We start from the raw sequence: 18,592 nt of genomic DNA, 5'->3' as shown, positions 1-18,592 counted from the left end.
ACCAGCGGGAAGTCCCTGCGAATCGAAGTCGACGGCGGGCTTCCCAGGACCGTGGAACCGCCAGACACAGAGGAAACATCATCGTCTTTATCAGCAGACGAAGCCGGCGTCTCGGCAGGAATGGTCAGAGGCAACAGCAGAGCATCGGGGTCCGGAGTGGGGATCCATTTCTCTGACATTGCTCGATGTTGTCGGCGGACACGTTTCCTCGAATGGTTTTCCTCCATCTCAATCTTTCTCTCTGATGCAGCGGGTCTCTGTGCCATTTCTTCAACCCCCCTGTTGTAGCTGGAGGGGTCTCTTGGCATCATTGACGGTTCAAAATGTCCTCTATTTAAGGTTTTTTCTTTTTAAAGTCTCTTTTCTTCATAGTGGCTGCCAAGTCTTCAGCACATTGTGTGGATGCGAACCTCAGGTCTCAGCCTCTGACAGGTCAGCAATCAGGGCAAGGAAGCAGAGCAGCGAGAGAGATGATGTGGCGTGCAGGATCCAGAGCTCTTTAGTCGTAGTTGGAGCAGTTCAGAACCAGGAGAGCCTTCTTCAGGTTCTGTTTTCAGATTAGCTGAACGCCAACCTCAGCCTGTTGTGGTGTCACTTGACAATGGGCCCCGGTCCTCAGGACGGGCATTCACGTAGAGCAGAGCAACACCGGCAGGGAGGAAGAAGCGGAGCAGAAGACCAAGAGATTCTGTTGACTTCTCCTTCTTCTCATCATTCATTTGTTTCACATAATTAATTCTTCCCTATTTGACATCTGGGCTTTGTCCGCTGCAGAACGGTATCAAACAGCTATCTGATATTAACCACTGAATAAAACCTGATCAATTGAATTAAAATGAATTACCCAATTACACAACATAGATAAACCTTGTTTTTATGACATGTAGGTATACAAAACACTACAACAGACCAGCCTATATATGTAGATATACTGTGTATATATGTGCATGTTACGTGCTGTGCTGTGTTGCATGTGTGTTGTGCTTTTGTGCCCTATTCTCTGTCTCCTCAGGTGTGGTTTATTGCCATATTTATTTAATTGTTTAATTACCTCACACTTTCTGTTAGAAAGTAGTTTTCAGTTGGTGTTTGTACATTTTTTTCATATTTTTGTTAATAAATTGGATGATTATTTTTCACACAATCTTGTTGCCAGCCTCTCTCATTCCTGGATTTACAAATTTATTTTGTCACTCCCTCCATGCCCTGGACCTTTAACGGAGGGGAACGTAACAAATGGGGGCTCGTCCGGGATCTGAGAGCTGATTAGTATACAGATTGTTGTACATTTTTGTTATCATATTTTTTTTGTTAATGAATTGTAGGATTATTTTTTCACACAATCTTTTTGCCAGTACACTCAGTCCCGGGTTTACAAATTTATTTTGTTACTCCCTCCATCCCCTGGACCTTAAACGGAGGGGAACGTAACAGTGCACTGATTACACAGTAAATGAAGGGATAAGATTAATCTCAGCATATAAAAACAGTCAGTCTGGATGAGAGCAACAGAGAAGAGGGAGGGGAAGCATGTCTGCTTCCCATGAAGCAGACATGTGGTGAGACTGGGCCTCAGGGTGATACAAGTTACCAACATAACAGTTAGAATTCAAATTAGATGACATAAAAATAATGGAAATGTAAACAGAGTTTATTATCATGAACTTAATTCTATATGTTGTTCTAAGCACATGTAGCAGTAAAAAGGGGTCAATTTTAACGTTAAAAGGTGTAATACACTTTAAGTCAATTAAAAACATATATTCAAAATATAGGACTAACTGAGGCATTAGTGTGCACCTGAATTTATGTTCAAGATCTCTGTGGACATACTGTATAAAATGCACATTATAGAAAGAACATGTCTGTAGGCTGGCAAGATCTTACCAAGTGATTCATATAAAGCGAACGTTTGGATCTACAGCCTTTAGTCACTGTAACTTGTTTTGGCTTAATTTGTTATTATTTAATATTTGACTTATATTAATTGAAAATGACTGGCATAAATAAACTACACTAGTTCAGTATCACGGATGTGGATTTTACCTCTAAAAGGAATGTTTAGTCTAAGAAATGAAGGGTCCACAGATGAACAGAGGGAGGGATTAGAGACCGGCTGTGCATCTCTCCGCAGGCTCCAAATAGTTTCCTTCTTGTCCCAAACATGTACACGTTAAACAAACTTCCAAACATATGTTGGCTCAACATCTCATATCAATTAAAGTACATGTTAATTTACATTAAATTACTTTTCATTTAGTCTTATTCACAGTTTGGGTGTGTCTCTGTTTATGCCACTGTGTGTGATTTTGAGAGCCAACCAAAGGAATGCAGTGCAGGTCTTCAACCGAGGAGGAGGAGGAGGAAGAGGAGGAGGAGGTCATAAAACCTACTTTGTATCTTCATATTTAACCCTAACCCAGGGGTCAGCAACCTTTACTATCAAAAGAGCCATTTTAGGCAAAAAAAAAAAAAAAACCTGTCTGGAGCCGCAAAACATTTGAGCATTGTGATGAAGGTAACACAGTCTATAGTCTAAGTATATAATATATAAGTCTAATGCAGTGAGGGCCAAAGTGCAAATGTACTACGGAGTATTAGGGCCACATTGAGGGGGAAAAAATCGGAGATTTACAGAATAAAGTCATAACTTTACAAGAAAAAAGTCGTAATATTTCGAAAATAAAGTCATAATTTAACGAGAAAAAAAGTCGTAATATTACGAGAATAAAGTCATAATTTAACGAGAAAAAAAATTTGTAATATTACGAGAATAAAGTCATAGCGGTACGAAAAAAGAAATCATAATATTACGAGACTAACGTCAAAATGGTATGAGAAAAAAAGTCGTCATATTATGAGAATAAAGTCGTAACTTTACGAGAAAAAAAGTCGTAATATTATGAGAATAAAGTCATAACTTTACGAGAAAAAAAGTCGTAATATTACGAGAATAAAGTCATAACTTTACGAGAAAAAAGGAAATAACACGTAAAATTACTACTTTATAATATTATGACTTTATTCTCGAAATCTCCGATTTATTTATTTTCCTCAATGTGGCCCTAATACTCCGTCGTACTGTCGTACATTAGATCTACAACAATGATAAATAAAAATGAAAATGTAAACAAAAAACAATCATTTCCATTTTTAAAAATAAAGAGCTGCATGTGGCTCCGGAGCCGCAGGTTGCAGACCCCTGACCTAACCCTATATTAACCCTGCGCCAATTGCATCTATAAAAAATGGATTGGTGTCTCCTTTTCAGATGAAAATGAAAACTTTGGTTGCAGCAGAGATTGTAGCAGGTTATGCACTATTAAAGGGACTATTTGTAACTTTCAGAAATGCTTGTTAACAGCGACACCTGCGGCCGTGAAATCAACGAAAGTCAGCGTCGGGCTCGCGCTTGCGTGCTCTAAATAGACATGAATGAGCATCGCTCAAAACAGTGAGGCGACACACGTCAGCTAAAACCACAATAACACTCTATATTCCACCTGCTTGGCAGTAATGTTAGCTGACCAGACGAAGGTCTCTCCATGAATCAATGCTGATCCTAGTGTTGGCTTTTCCTGCTTCAGCCCTGCTGCCTCAGCCTGCGCTGAGGCAGCGGGGCTCCGCAGGGTGTCTCCCTGCTCTCTCCGCCCGCGGCCGGAGAGAGCAGGGAGACACCGGCACCCGGTCGATGACGAGACGATAAAGTAACTCGCTGCGGAACCCCGTCACTTCACAAGACACGGGAAACCTCTGTTGGTCTGGAGGAGCTGCAGCATTTATTTCTGCACAAACGTCCACTGTGCATTCACTAGATATTCTCAGAGCTAAACTAACTCTTCTGCAGTGTGGAGTGAGCGCGCGTTCGCGTCTAGAGGTGGAGCGAGTATGCGAGAACGCGCGCCCGCTCTGAGTGAAGACTAGCAGGCAGAGGAGGAGAAAGTACAGCCACACGCGAGCGCGCATATGTGAGCGCGCATGTGTCCCGACCCGGTACATTTACACGCTTAAAAAGTTACAAACAGTCCCTTTAATGGAATGGGTTTCACAACAAATTTTGTTCTCGTGCATAAGGGTTTTTTTTCGTCTACTTGGGCAATGATGTAGCCAGAGCACGTGGCCTGATATATCGGTGCCTGATGAGTAATCAAGTGTGCCTACTGCGGCAGCTGCTGTAAAGCATCAGGTTGTTGACATACCACATCAGACAGTATCTTCACCTTGCACAGTAATACAGCCCATGGCTGCGTCTGTTAGTGAAATGAAATCTGACTCACAAAAAGGTAATGTTAAATTTGCCTTGTCCTTCCCTGCTGACCTCTCTTCTGTGTCCCATTAAGAGCTGGTGGAGGCGCCAAAATTGGATCCTTCTTTAAGGCAACTGTTTGACTGTGTGGTGCCAGTGTCTGAGGTGGAGAAAGGGTCTCCAGTATTTTTTCTACAGGATGGTCTGTTAATGAGGAGGTGGGTCACTTATGAGGTAAAGTTGGCTTGTGGGTTTGTGGAGCAGTTGGTTTTGCCCAGTAAGTATAGAGACCATCTGTACTTAAAGCTGAAGTAGGTGAGATTGGAGCAAATATGATTAAAAAATAGTTATTTTTATAAAACGGTCACTATATCGTGACAGTAGTACATTAGACAGGTAACCTGAAAAAAAGCATGTGCCTCTGTGTCCTCCGGTGCTCCTAACGGCATCTGCAAGATTTCACAGACCGGAGGAAAACAAGCAGTAAGAGCTGATCTGAGGTCTGCTGTCCATCTGCTGTCTATGAGAGCCAGCTGTCAATTACTCGGAAACTCCGACCAAACGGTCAAACTAGGCAACGCTGATCAAATAAGAATCAATATTCTGTTACGTTAATGCCTATTTCTCTCCTGAGATGTTTTCAGAATCATCTTGTAGTGCACGGTTTAGCTGTAAAATGAGAAAGTTTGTGAAGCCGCCGCCATTGTGAAATCTGGTGAAGGAATGCCAAGTTCCGGTCACATGACCGGTGCACAGCCAATAGGAATGCTCTCGCAATGAAATTACCTGTGATTGGTCAAAGTCTCCCGTCACGGGCTAGATTTTCCAAGGCCCGAAAACAGAGCCATAAGGAGGTGCAGAAGTCTCTCAGAACACTTGAATTGCAATATACTGAAAGGTTATTGTGGAATTTTTGCCCAATGATGCCAAAAATATGCTGCCTACTGAAGCTTTAATGCAGACATGCACACACACACGCACAGTAGTACGTCCCTGTACTTGTCTTCACCTGTTTTGTCACTTTATCACACACACACACAAAACAAATGCAAACAGGGTGACGCTCTGGACGTCTCACTCTATTCCTCTCTCTGTCAGTAACAGCTGCCTCTCCCTCTGCACATCCCTATAACCGGTTCTTCTTCTGCAGTAACAGCAGTGTGATGGTTACAGCGTTAGAGCAACATCTTCTGGCCATAACAAAGAACTGTAGGCTATTAGATGTAAATTTAATGTGGGTTTAAAAAAAGAAAACAACAAATCTGTAATTTGTGTGAAAACAGGTGAATAGTGCTCACATTGGCCAAAAGAGTCTATTTATCATATTTACTGACATGAATAACCTGTTTATGAAGGTCTGAGCACATCCACCTACTCTCTCTCACTCAACCACTCACTACCAGGGGTGTGCTATTAGTTTAAGTACCGGAGCGCACCTGTGACGTGCGCACATATATGTGACTATAATTACATTTGTATATTCTGCTATATGCTCATGTAAACAAACCACGTAGCCATCAGCTGTGAGCTCCAGATCAGACTGGAGACGTCACCACTTAAAGGACCCATATTGTAAAAAGTGAGATTGTCATGTCTGTTAAAGTATAAAGCAGGTTTAAGTGCTATATAAATACTGTGAAAGTATTGAAACGTTCAATATACGGAGAAACACACACAGCCCCATATTCAGAAATTGTGCGTTTGAAACAAGCCGTTAGGACCTCTGTCCATTTGTGATATCACAAATCTACAATATTTAGACCATTTCACTGTTTTAAACGTAAACATTCTAAATGTGTCCCAGTTTATTTCCTGTTGCAGTGGATGTGAATAACATCAGCTGACAGGAAGTAAACATAGACCCAAGCTGTTGCCTAGCAACCTAATTCTTTTGAAAGGCACTAAAACGGAGCGTTTCAGACAGAGGGTGAATACAGGTATATTCAGGCAGACAGGATGAGGAAAATAAAGTTATTTTTTAACATTACAACATGTTAACATGTTAGAAACACAAAATACAAGTATGAACCTGACAATTAGCATAATATGGGACCTTTAATGAAGAATATTTCCCCTGCTGTGTGCAGGTTGGGTTTTTATTGAGAGTCTGGAATTATTATGAACTAGGTTGAGTGGACACGGCGAGCCGGTAATGTGATCATCCAAGAAGCAAGAGGATCGTCCAGCACATTCCTTCCTCTTCCCTGCCGTCACCTGCAGTGAAACTTGTTTTGAGACGGATCTCACAAAACATACCTGCTACCCGGGTAGAATCCGGTGGACTAAGGAACAGATACATGTTGCACCAAAGGATTATCGTGATCTGTGATTGTGACTGTTGAGGACAATTTAGCCTATTTTATTGTAATTATTTTTGGTATTATATATTGTTTGCAATAAATGTCTTTGTGTCATATCCAAATGTCTGTCTAAAATAAATATAAATGACATTTATAATGAAATGAAATTACCAATATGAAAGGCAACCTCTATGTAGAAAGAAAGGCTGACAGCAGCAGCTGCAGAAACGCAGCTGGTGTGAACACCCGACGCGTGAATCACGCAGCCGATCAGCAAGGCAGCCGGTCAGCGAGGCAGCCGCCACGCGCTCCTGACGTTCCCTGTGTGGACAAAGCGTTGTGTGTGACTAATTGAACAGTTATTTTTTCTTACAAATACAAATATTTAATAACAACAATTACACCTAGGTCACCCAAATGGCTAGCAGCGGCCCTGTATATATTGCTCCTTTAATTGAGCTCAAGATAACGTGATTTGCTTATGGATTGCTGCTTAGGAATCAAATAATCTTTTATTATACTGTGTGTGCAAATACAGGAGTACTAATAGTATGCTAATGTTGTGATTTTATGCACAGTATCCGAAGGGTAATTATTTCAGGATTTTAAAATTCATCCCTGTTCGAGCACCAGTCCTACCTTGATTATAATATTAAAATCATATTTTTCACAAGATACTTTATCAAAGTAAACACTCATTAGTAGTGGAGTTGGTGTGTTGGCTGCAGAGAGAACAGAGACGAAGAAAACACGGAGGCTGAGTGCTGCATATACAGTAGACGGTTTGTTGTGGTTTCCCAGAAAGTCATTACCCAGACGGAGGACTGCTTCGCCCCGAGGTGCTTCACTTCACAATTTTGCCACACTTGAGCTGTTTCCACATTGCAGTGATGGCACACAAAAGCAGCTAAATTACTTACCCCTGCTAGGATAGCTGCATTTCCTCCCCAAACAAAACAATTACAAGCAAAAAAGAACAAATGTAAAATGATTGCCACCATCAAAATTGTAGGGACCCTCTTGTACTACAAACCTCCCCAGGCATGTGAAAGTACAGGCTGGGGAAATACACTGATGCCCCACCCCCGTATAAAAGTCATTACCTATCCTCTACTCTCCTGTTACAGCCACGCTAAGGCTCACACTACACATCACCCTCGGGCTTTCTATCTGCGTGTGTCTGTTTGTCAAAGTAGGGCCTTGTGTGTGTGTGTGTTTGTGTGTGTGTGTGTGTGTGTGTATATGTTGATGATTGTATGCTTTCCATTTACGCATTCCTGCACGTCTTAGTAGTTATCTATTTTTCATTATATCTATGTCTGCAGATCATGCATCTGTATGTGTTAAGCATCAGTCTAGGAATGTCTCCCACTCCAGTCTCTCCTTATATCATATATTATTTGTGGTTTACATTAGGGATGCACCGATGCCGATACCGGATCAGATATCTGGCCGATATACTGACTCAAATAGCTGGATTGGATATCGGTGACAATTGGGCCGATCTATTCAATTCTATTCTATGTTTATATAAAATGAACATGGCTGCTAGGTCACAAATGTTCTCATTTTACAGCCAAACCGTGCACTATAAGATGATTCTGAAAACATTTGAGGAGAGAAAAAGGCATTAATGTAACATAATATTGATTCATATTTGATCAGCGCGGCCTAGTTTGACCGTTTGGTCGGAGTTCGCGAGTGATTGACAGCCGGCTCTCATATACGGCAGCTGGACAGCAGACCTCAGATCAGCTCTTACTGCTTGTTTTCCTCCGGTCTGTGAAATCTTGCAGATGCCGTTAGGAGCACCGGAGGACACAGAGGCACATGATTTTTTTCAGGTTACCTGTTTCATGTACTACCGTCACGATATAGCGACCGTTTTATAAAAATAACTTTTTTTAAATCATATTTGCTCCAATCTTGCCTACTTCAGCTTTAAGAAATGTCAAATATGGAATATAATGCGGGATAAGAACTGAGATAGAGTTTAAGAAAAACAACAAAAAAAAACGAATCAAGCTGTAGAGCGTAAAGGCACTCGCAAGTGCACATGTCCGTTGGATTTTCCCGGAAAAAAAAACGTCCCGCATACTTCACATTAAAGGTCCCTTATTGTAAAAAGTGAGATTTCATGTCTTTTATATTATAAAGCAGGTTTAAGTGCTATATAAATACTGTTAAACTATCAAAACGCTCAATATACGGAAAAATACACACAGCCCGTATTCAGAAACTGCGTGTTTGAAACAAGCCGTTAGGATTTCTGTCCATTTGTGATGTCCATAGACCATTACACAGTTTTAAACGTAAACATTCTAAATGTGACCCAGTTTATTTCCTGTTGCAGTGTATGTAAAGAACATCAGCTGACAGAAAGCAAACATGAACCCAAACTGTTGCCTAGCAACACAATTCCGTTGAAACGCGCTAAAACGGAGCGTTTCAGACAGAGGGTGAATACAGGTATATTCAGGCAGATAGCACAAGGAAAATAAAGTTGTTGTTTTTGTACATTACAGCATGTAAACATGTTCTAGTAGAAACACAAAACACAAGTATATACCTGAAAATGAGCATGATATGGGACCTTTAAAAAACAGTGTACATGCTGATAGAGGCAACCCAGAATGTCGCAGAAGTTTTTTAGGTTATAGGTTACAACCTGTTCACACATTGGCAATAACAAGTTTATACGTGTAAAAATTCACAGTTCCTTTAATCATATTTTTTTTTTAAATTCATTGGTTAACTCAAAAATTTGCATTTTATTTTTTGAGGACTTCCCGCCAAACCTCAGCCCCGACTACACCACCATCCTTTTTCCATACTGCGACACCCATTTTGATGTTTATGTGACTGGAGTGTACTTCCTTCCTGCAGCGAGCAGCTCAGGCCTACCTCATTTTCGCCTGGCAGGTCGGCTGCTGTGTGTTTCGTTGGCTGCCTGCTCGTGAACCGTTTGGCTCTTTTTCTCTCTACTAGCGAGCAAACCTCCAATCTACAACTAAACTGTATCATCCAGCTCATTTTCAGGGGGATTTACCATCACATGTATCCACATCAACACAGCGGTCACTGGGGGACTCCTAGCACCGGTTGGTCGGCTCACAAGGCCGCTAAAACGCTGCTTTTTCGGGGTTTAAATTAGAAAACAACGGTGGTGGAGGAGGAGGAGGAGGAGGAGGAGGAGATTCCATATTAGGAGCACAGAGGAGGAGAAGGCGCCCCCCTTGTGTGATCAGGAGCTCTCTGGTGAGTGTTTACGGTCATTATTACCTTTTTATCAACGTTATAAATGACACCCCCGCGCGGCTGGACCACACGCGGCTGTGAGCGCGAGGTTTGGGCGCGTTTATTTTGCTGTTTTGAAAGTTTATTTTGATATTTTCCTCTCGCGGGGTGGGGGATGGGCAGCGTCAGCGCGTGAGTAGGCGCGCGCGCGCACTGTGCATGCATGTGCTCGTCGGGGCAGTTCGCTCGTGGTCGGTTTGTGTTCGCGAGCGCGCCCTTCCTTCCTTCCTTCCTTCCTTCCTTCCTGCAACCACTGCTAGAGCTTTGAATTAAAAAACACTTTGGTGATTTTTTTTGTCAATTATTTATAACATATATTAATTCATGCTGTTAGAATCAACACTGGAAATTCATTTTGTTAAATTATAGCCATCTAACTTTTTTTTCTTAACTATTTTGTTTTTATTTTTTTTCATTTAGATAGTTTCTCAATGATGGTCACAACTTTAGATTCAAGATTCAAGATGTTTATTGTCACACCGGTTATACAAGTACAAGGGTGTGAAATACTTTTTGCTGGCAAGCTCCATTAAGAAAAAACAGTAAGTTAAGTAGCAAAAAATAATAACATAAAAATTAAATTAATAGTGTATTTACAAATAATAGACAGTATATAATAAAGGAAGTACTTAGTATATGGTAACTATAGAAGCAATATATATATATATATATATATATATATATATATATATAGGAGCAGTAGAGGTTGCATACTATAAAACTATTGCAAGGGCCTTTTTTTTATTTTTTTATTTTTTTTACTTTAATCTCACTGTGTTTGAAAGCACTTTGTGTCTGTTTGATAAAAACTTAAAAATAAAGTTGTATATATATATATATATATATATATTATGAATTAAAAACATGAATTAAAAACAGAAACTGTACAATTTGAGGTTGTTGTGCTTTACAGTTATTACCACAGTTTAACATAATGTTGCTGTTTAACCGTGATTGTCCGCCACATATAGTAAGATTCATAATAAATGTATCTAAGTGCACTGTTTATCATATTATTACCTTTGTGCCAATCTTATTCAAAGCTTTCTACAGTGCTTTGCAGCTGGATGTTCCAAAGCCATTGGTAGTGTGGGGGAGGGGTGAACACACACACACACACACACACACACACACACACACACACACACACACACACACGCGCACTCACACGCACTCACACGCACGCACTCACACAGGAGGGCCAGTTGCCAACCTTGTGAAGCTCAATTCAATGACACAACGTACCAGTCCCAGATAAGCCTTCAGTATCTGTGTAGCAGGGAAAAAAGGCTGGTAATACAGACTCTGTTTAGCCAGAGTCAGACTTCAGACTAATTATGGGGTTAAGTTATTTTTAGGCGTGCTTTGTGCTGATCAGATATTGCAGTTATTACCTAAAGTAGGTTAAAGGTCCCATATCGTGCTCATTTTCAGGTTCATACTTGTATTTTGTGTTTCTACTAGAATATGTTTACATGCTGTAATGTTCACAAAAACCTTTATTTTCTTCATACTGTCGGCCTGAATACACCTTTATTTTCCCTCTGTCTGAAACACTGTGTTTTAGCGCATTTCTGACGGAATTGAGACGAAATGCAACAGAATTGCATTGCTAGGCAACTGCTTGGGTTCATGTGTACTTCCTGTCAGCTGATGTTATTTACATACACTGCAACCAGGGATAAACTGTGACACATTTAGAATATTTACATTTGAATCTGGGTAAAAGATCTAAATATTGTATATTTGTGACATCACAAATCATTTTTGAATCTCGTACCAATATTGATATTAGGTATTGATATCATTATATTTGTGTTTTTAATATAAATGTTTAAAGGTTTGTAAAAGGTAAGATTTTCATGTCTTTTGTATCATAAAGCAGGTTTAGGTGCTTTAGAAATACTGTGAAAGTATCGAAGTGCTCAATATATGGAGAAATACACACAGCCCATATTCAGAAATTGTGCGTTTGAAACAAACCGTTAGGATTTCTGTCCATTTGTGATGTCACAAATATACAATATTTAAACCATTAAACGGTTTACACGTAAACATTCTAAATGTCTCCCAGTTTATTACTGGTTGCAGTGTATGTAAATAACATCAGCTGACAGGAAATAAACATGGACCCAAGCTGTTGCCAGGCAATACAGTTCTGTTGCAATTCCGTTGAAATGCACTAAAACGGAGCAATTCAGACATAGGGGGAATACAGGTATATTCAAGCAGACAGTATGAGGAAAATATATATATATTTTTTTAACATTACAGCATGTAAACATGTTCTAGTAGAAACACAAAATACAAGTATGAACCTGAAAATGAGCACGATATGGGACCTTTAACAAAACATAAAGCACAACAACTGTGGTCAACGGTTGCCTGGAGCTATTGTGGTTTGTCATTGACTTCAGTTGGCCTTTATTATTAGTTATTTAGCTGGTTGAACTTGTTGAATATATCCACTATATTCACATTTCATTTACGACATTACTATTTATTCTCATTTTTTTTATTTTTAGGATTACGGACTACTGTGTAATTATTTTTTATCTCACACAACATTTTGTGCACGTGTGGCTGTCAGTCTTTGTCATGTATTCCAGTGCAATTAATAACAGAATATGTGAGGCGACACATTCTGCGGCTTTTGTTTGTGCTTGTGCATTGAGGTTGGTTTAGTGTGTCATGCGAGGACACCTGCCAGACGCACAGAAACAAGTGTTTTTCTTGGACACTGACGTATGTAATCTGTAGCTGTTTAAAGGTCCCATATCGTGGTGATTTTCAGGTTCATACTTGTATTTTATGTTTCTAAGAAAACATGTTTACATGCTGTAATGTCAAAAAAAAAAAAAAAATTCCTCATACTGTCTGCCCTAATATACCTGTACTTACCCCCTGTCTGAAACGCTAAATTTTAGTGCATTTCAACGGAATTGCAATGGAATTGCGTTGCTAGACAACAGTTTGGGTCCATGTTTACTTCCTGTCAGCTGAAGTTATTTACATAAACTTCAACAGGATATGAACTGTGACACATTTAGAATTTTTACATTTAAAATCGTGTAATGGTCTAAATATTGTATATTTGTGACATCACAAATGGACAGGAACCCTAACGGCTTGTTTCAAACGCACAATTTCTGAATACGGGCTGTGTGTGTTTCTCCGTATATTGAGCGTTTTGATAGTTTAACAGTATTTATAAAGCACTTAAACCTGTTTTATAATATAAAAGACCTGAAAATCTCACTTTATACAAAATGGGACATTTAATGCTAACAAAATAATCGTTACCACACCTTGATAAGTTGGATTTATTCAGATTGTCTTAGTAGCAACTGTAGGACCCCATTTAGCTTAGTGTATGAACAGAAACTCCAATGTCATTTGTCATCTTTTCGGAATGATGAAAGAAAAAGCTCTCGTGAATATATTGTGGAATGGACGGAGGTTAGTAGAACTGAAGCTAGCACATGAGCGTGGTGTGACTTTGGTTCTGTATTTGGGTGTCATTTTGTTGGAAGCAAACACAACTTGTTGGTAACCATGCAAGAATTGAACACTGCTCTCTGTAGGGATCGACCGATGTGTTATTTCTCAGTACCGATATTGATTATTAGTAATCAAGGAGACCGATAAGCGATATTTTGAACCGCTATACATTTGCAGTAAAAATGAAAATCTTTGATGTCAAAAATGGGAATAACACAAACTCCAATACAAAATTATCTTAAAACAAAAGGTGCAGGGAGCTCCCAGCTTCTTATAAAGCTTCTAATTCAGCAGCAGCAGCAGACTGTGGTGCAGAAAGCAGAGTTGCTCAGCCTGTTCTCCAGTGAGACAGCTTCTGTTCCTCCCATAAACTAGAATACTTCACGACCAGTGATTACTATAACTGAATATGTACAATAACAATATAAGTGACTATTCAACTCTATGCAGTGTCTGTATGGATTAACACAGGCCTTATATGCAGTTCTATTACATTCCATCACACTGGGCCTCTCTAACAGCAAGATGTGACCGGGACTGGTTTCTATTTATTGATAAAGCCCATAACTTGCCATCATATATCACATTGCATTTAACTTATATTATAACCCTATTGAACTAATAGGTAAATTTAAAACCATGATGACCAACTATTCTACTCTTTAATGTAACTGTTTATAACTGTGTTTTTATTGACATTCGCTATCGCATTGAAGCTCTGCGAAGCTCAACATTAGCTGATGTTGTTCATGTAAACGTACAAAACACCAACGCCTACGGGCGAGTAATGTTCGCAAAATAACTTTCAGTTGCACTGTCAACAACATTACTCAGAGATATAACCAACGCTACATAAAGTCAATTATCTCGTTAAAGTTAACTGAATATCGCTGCAACAACGTGCATTATTCAGACATTTTCAGTGGAGTAAACTGGGAAACTGGGCATGCTTGTCATCATATTAATAGATCGTAAGATCGTCAGCATAGAGGATTGGGATGTTTATTGCAACTTCGACAATATCTTCCGTCTTACCGAGAGAACACATGAGAACACAGCTCTGTCTGTCCGTGTGTTTTTTCTGCCGGTCTGTGGCACGGTAACCCTCAGTGTTGATTGGCTGTTGCTCATGACGTGTAACCAATCAGATAGTGTTGTGGGCGGGACATTGAGCCAGACTACACAGTGGAGAGCAGTGACAGCAGGCTGCATAAGAGCCAAAGTAGCGCATTTATTTTATCGGTTATCGGTGTTTGGTTTGATAAAAGAAAGGGTCTGAGCAATTAAATGGTTGATCATACGCAGCATGTATTGGGCTCTGTTGTGCTCTCTTATGTTGCATTATGCCATAAGGTTTTATTTTTGACCACACCCAAGTCGGCCAAGTCCAAACAGCAGATGTATTTTTTGGTGAGTGTGGGGTTGTCGGTAGTGTAATAGCTGTGAACGTAACTGTAGCAGTGTGTGTACAGTTTATTTGTCGGTGAATAAATGCTACAACTCCTCAAACCCAAACCAACTTCCTGTATCTGCCACTCCGGCTCAGACTCACCTAAGGTAGGCTGTTAAGGTGGACCAGCTTTTCTCCTTACACTGACAAGCCGCTCTGAATTTTGCTCAGCTTTTTAATGAATTTATAATATTTCTTTTAACTGATGGCATTTAATCGGTTAAAATTCTTAATGTTGGTTAACGGTTGAACACCTCTAATTGTTTTGTTATCATAGACTGCAATTTACATGGACCTGAATAAACCGCTTATTATCTAATGTTACGCCAGGCAGATACACAGCTGACCACCTCGCAGCTAAAATAAATGATGCGGTGGAGAGTTACTGGGATTGTGGCTGCATGTGTCCACGACACTACAGGCAGCATCGTGGCTGCCTACTCTCCCGGTCTGGTGAACTGGAGACTCAGTTGTCTGTTTCGCTCATACACTGCAGCTGGAGATAAATTATTGATTAAACCTGTTTGTTGCAGCTGGGCAACAAGACTGCATCCTGTCAGTTAACGGTTAATAATCGGTTAACGAGGGTCAGTTATGGGTTCGACATTTTTTTCAAAATAAACATCCCTAATCTGGGCTGAGGAAAGCAGATGTACAGTGGTCCTTGGCAAGTGGACTCTCTGCCTCCACCGTCTCCCAATCCTCTAGTTTTCTCAGTTTTTGAATGCAGTATAAATGTGTTATTTGCGCCTATCCTAAAATGATGTGTGTGAATATTTCTGCATACCGGGGTCCCTAACTGTCTGGAATTACATAAATTGGGTATCACTGTAAAGATGAGACTCTTCAGGATCCAATGAACCCAATTGCAGTCATGTGTGATGATGTTAGTCCCCATAGGAGTTATTTCATTGTAAGGGGACCATTTAAAAAAAGAAAGAATTTGACCTCCCTGTATAAAATGACCTGTGGTAACCTCTAGGACAGGGGTCTCCAACAAGTAGCTCGCGATCTACCAGTAGCTCTGAGTGGCTCGTTTAAGGTTCAGAGAATACTTATATAGATTTAATAACACAAATTAACTTTGTAAACCTGTTTAAATTTCTATCCAATCTTTCTGGCTGGATCGGTCTACAAGCAGAGAAGGTTAAAGGAGTTGAAACAAGATGGATGGCTTTCCTAGCTAGATTGACAATAAGGGGGTCTCTGAGCAGTTTACACAACACAAGTGCTCGCCATCTGATTGCTGAAAAATGTCCAAATATCAAAACGTTTTTGATACCAAATCACAGCATGGCTTTTTCTATGGTGTTCCTCAAGGTCTCGGTGTCTTAATGTGGTATGATGGAGGGATTATTTATAATTTTTATCAATTCTCGAGTGGTAAAAAATGGTTAAATTTAGCACCAAATCTGTGTAACAAATGGTATCAACACAAAAATTGTCATCATTTACTTCCATTATAATGTTCTTAGCCCTTATACACTTTCACAATTTATTTTAATTAATTAATTAATTAATTAATTAATTAATTAATTCATGTTTATGTCTGATTCATGACAAGAAAAATTTGACAAAATTGAATCTTCAGGTTCCCAGTTTTCAGATGATGTACACCACTTCTATGTGACATCTACTGTTGACCTGCTATCTCCCTCTTAACACCCACTTTACCCGTTGTATTGTATAGCTGTAAAATGAGAGTTTGCGATCCGGCTGACATGCTGAAAACAGTCGCGTAAAAACCAAGCCCCGCCCACTGGCCAGAGCAAACGTTCTCATTTTACAGCTAAACAGTACTCTAAAATATATTTTTCTGAAAACTTTTGAGGTGAGAAAAAGGCAATGCATTTACAGAATATTGATTCATATTTGATCAGCAATGCCTAGTTTGACAATTTGATCGGAATTTGTGAGTTTCACAAGCGGAGACCAACAGCTGCTTTAGAGATTGCTCGGCTCTGATCGGTCATTTTCCTCCGGGCATGGTTAAATCTGGCAAATGCAAGCTACATTGTGAGCAACAAAGTCTGTGTTGAAATCGACAGGACGAGAGCTAGTTATCGGGAGGGGCATCATGATGCGTTCAGGATCTATTCAGTAAAAATGAGTGTTGGGCAAAGGTAAATTCTAACGTTATCACGATGTTTTCAAATGTAATCTTTGTAAAAATGTAGCTTTTGTTGAGAAACTTGAATTAATCCAGTTGTTTGAAGAAAATGTTTTCAGCAAAGCATTTCTGTAAATGCAAAACATGAATTGTCCAGGAACTGACAATTGTAGATTGCTGGCTCCGGTGGCAGATGTTAAGAAAACTGTTGCATCAGTAGAATTATGTAAGCAACAGATGATCCTGTGTTATCAACTGGCAGTGCATTTTTATGTTACTTTTGGATCTCTTTTCATGGTGCAGTAGTAAAAAGCAGTAAATGAATGAAGCGCTTACTGTTTACTTTAATTCTTGTTTTTCAGTTTCTAAAGATAAACTCTAGAATAGGCTATGATTTACAATTTACCGAGCTGATGCATGACGGAAAAGTGGGGGAAGTAAAGATGCATGGAAATGTGATTGGTATTTGACAGCTGTTGGCCGTGGCCGCCTTTTCTTTTTTACCATCCTCACATTGGCCCAATTTCCCTGACTGTACTATAGGGCTGTCAGCGAAACTTCTAAATTCGAATAGTCAAAAAACAACAGATATTCAAATATGAAAATTAATATTCTATTGTGGAAAAAAAGCAGCACTACCGTGGCTGTCTGCCTCACGCATGCTGAATGCACCGTGTTGCTCTGGCTCTATCTATCTGGCGTGGAGAGGAGGTGGTGTTGATCTGGCTCTATCTACCTGACGTGGAGAGGATGTTGTGTTGCTCTGGCTCTACCTATCTGGCGTGGAGAGGAGGTTGTGTTGCTCTGGCTCTTCCTATCTGGCATGGAGAGGAGGTTGTGTTGCTCTGGCTCTACCTATCTGGCGTGGAGAGGAGGTTGTGTTGCTCTGGCTCTATCTATCTGGCGTGGAAAGGAGTTTGTGTTGCTTGGGCTCTACCTATCTGGCATGGAGAGGAGGTTGTGTTGCTCTGGCTCTACCTATCTGGCGTGGAGAGGAGGTTGTGTTGCTCTGGCTTTATCTATCTGGCGTGGAGAGGAGGTTGTGTTGCTCGGGCTCTATCTGGCGTGGAGAGGAGGTTGTGTTGCTCGGGCTCTACCTATCTGGCATGGAGAGGAGGTCGTGTTGCTCTGGCTCTACCTATCTGGCGTGGAGAGGAGGTTGTGTTGCTCTGGCCTTATCTGTTTGGCGACGCCAGGAAGCTGCTTGACATCCTCCTGGATCCACCTTTGTGTATTTTTTTTAATAAATAGCCTACTGTACGGCAAGCAAGGTTTCTGTTAATGACCATACTACCTGACACCAGAATTTGAAATGGGGCAGTGAGAGTAATGTGGGGTGTCTCTGTGTGTGTATAGTCACTTGTTTCTTTTGCAGCTTCACTTGGTAATTTAGGCCGAGAAGAAAGCTAGACAAAGACATTTAAAGTCTTCTACAGTGCAGCTAAGCTGTGACCAGAAGGCTCTTTGAAATATAATGTGCACACTAATAGTATAGGCTTTGCTTATGGTTTGCTTATTTTCCTTTAACGTTACATTCCCACAGCAAATGTTGAGCACAGGAGGACACAAGAATATGGTTAGTTACAGAGCATGCAGCTGAGTCATGTTATCTTCACGGGACGCATTGATTAGATGGCCTTATTAAATCACAGAAGACGAGTGGTTGAGTAGTACAGTTATGTAACCGG

General features: G+C 40.2%; 1 protein-coding gene across 1 annotated transcript in view; it reads left to right on the top strand.

Annotated features, from left to right (window-relative positions):
- The first annotated feature begins 9,424 nt into the window (after positions 1–9,424).
- The window catches only part of LOC119488164 (F-box-like/WD repeat-containing protein TBL1XR1), a 61,530-nt gene continuing 52,362 nt past the window's right edge, over positions 9,425–18,592 (top strand). The window contains exon 1 of the mRNA XM_037769525.1: positions 9,425–9,804. The gene's annotated coding sequence lies outside the window, so the exon portion shown is untranslated. The remainder of the gene's footprint in view (positions 9,805–18,592) is intronic.

This window comes from Sebastes umbrosus, chromosome 5 (genome assembly GCF_015220745.1).
Source record: "Sebastes umbrosus isolate fSebUmb1 chromosome 5, fSebUmb1.pri, whole genome shotgun sequence".
In the NCBI taxonomy this organism is placed as follows: Eukaryota; Metazoa; Chordata; class Actinopteri; order Perciformes; family Sebastidae; genus Sebastes; species Sebastes umbrosus.
This window is presented reverse-complemented; position numbering and strand designations above follow the sequence as displayed.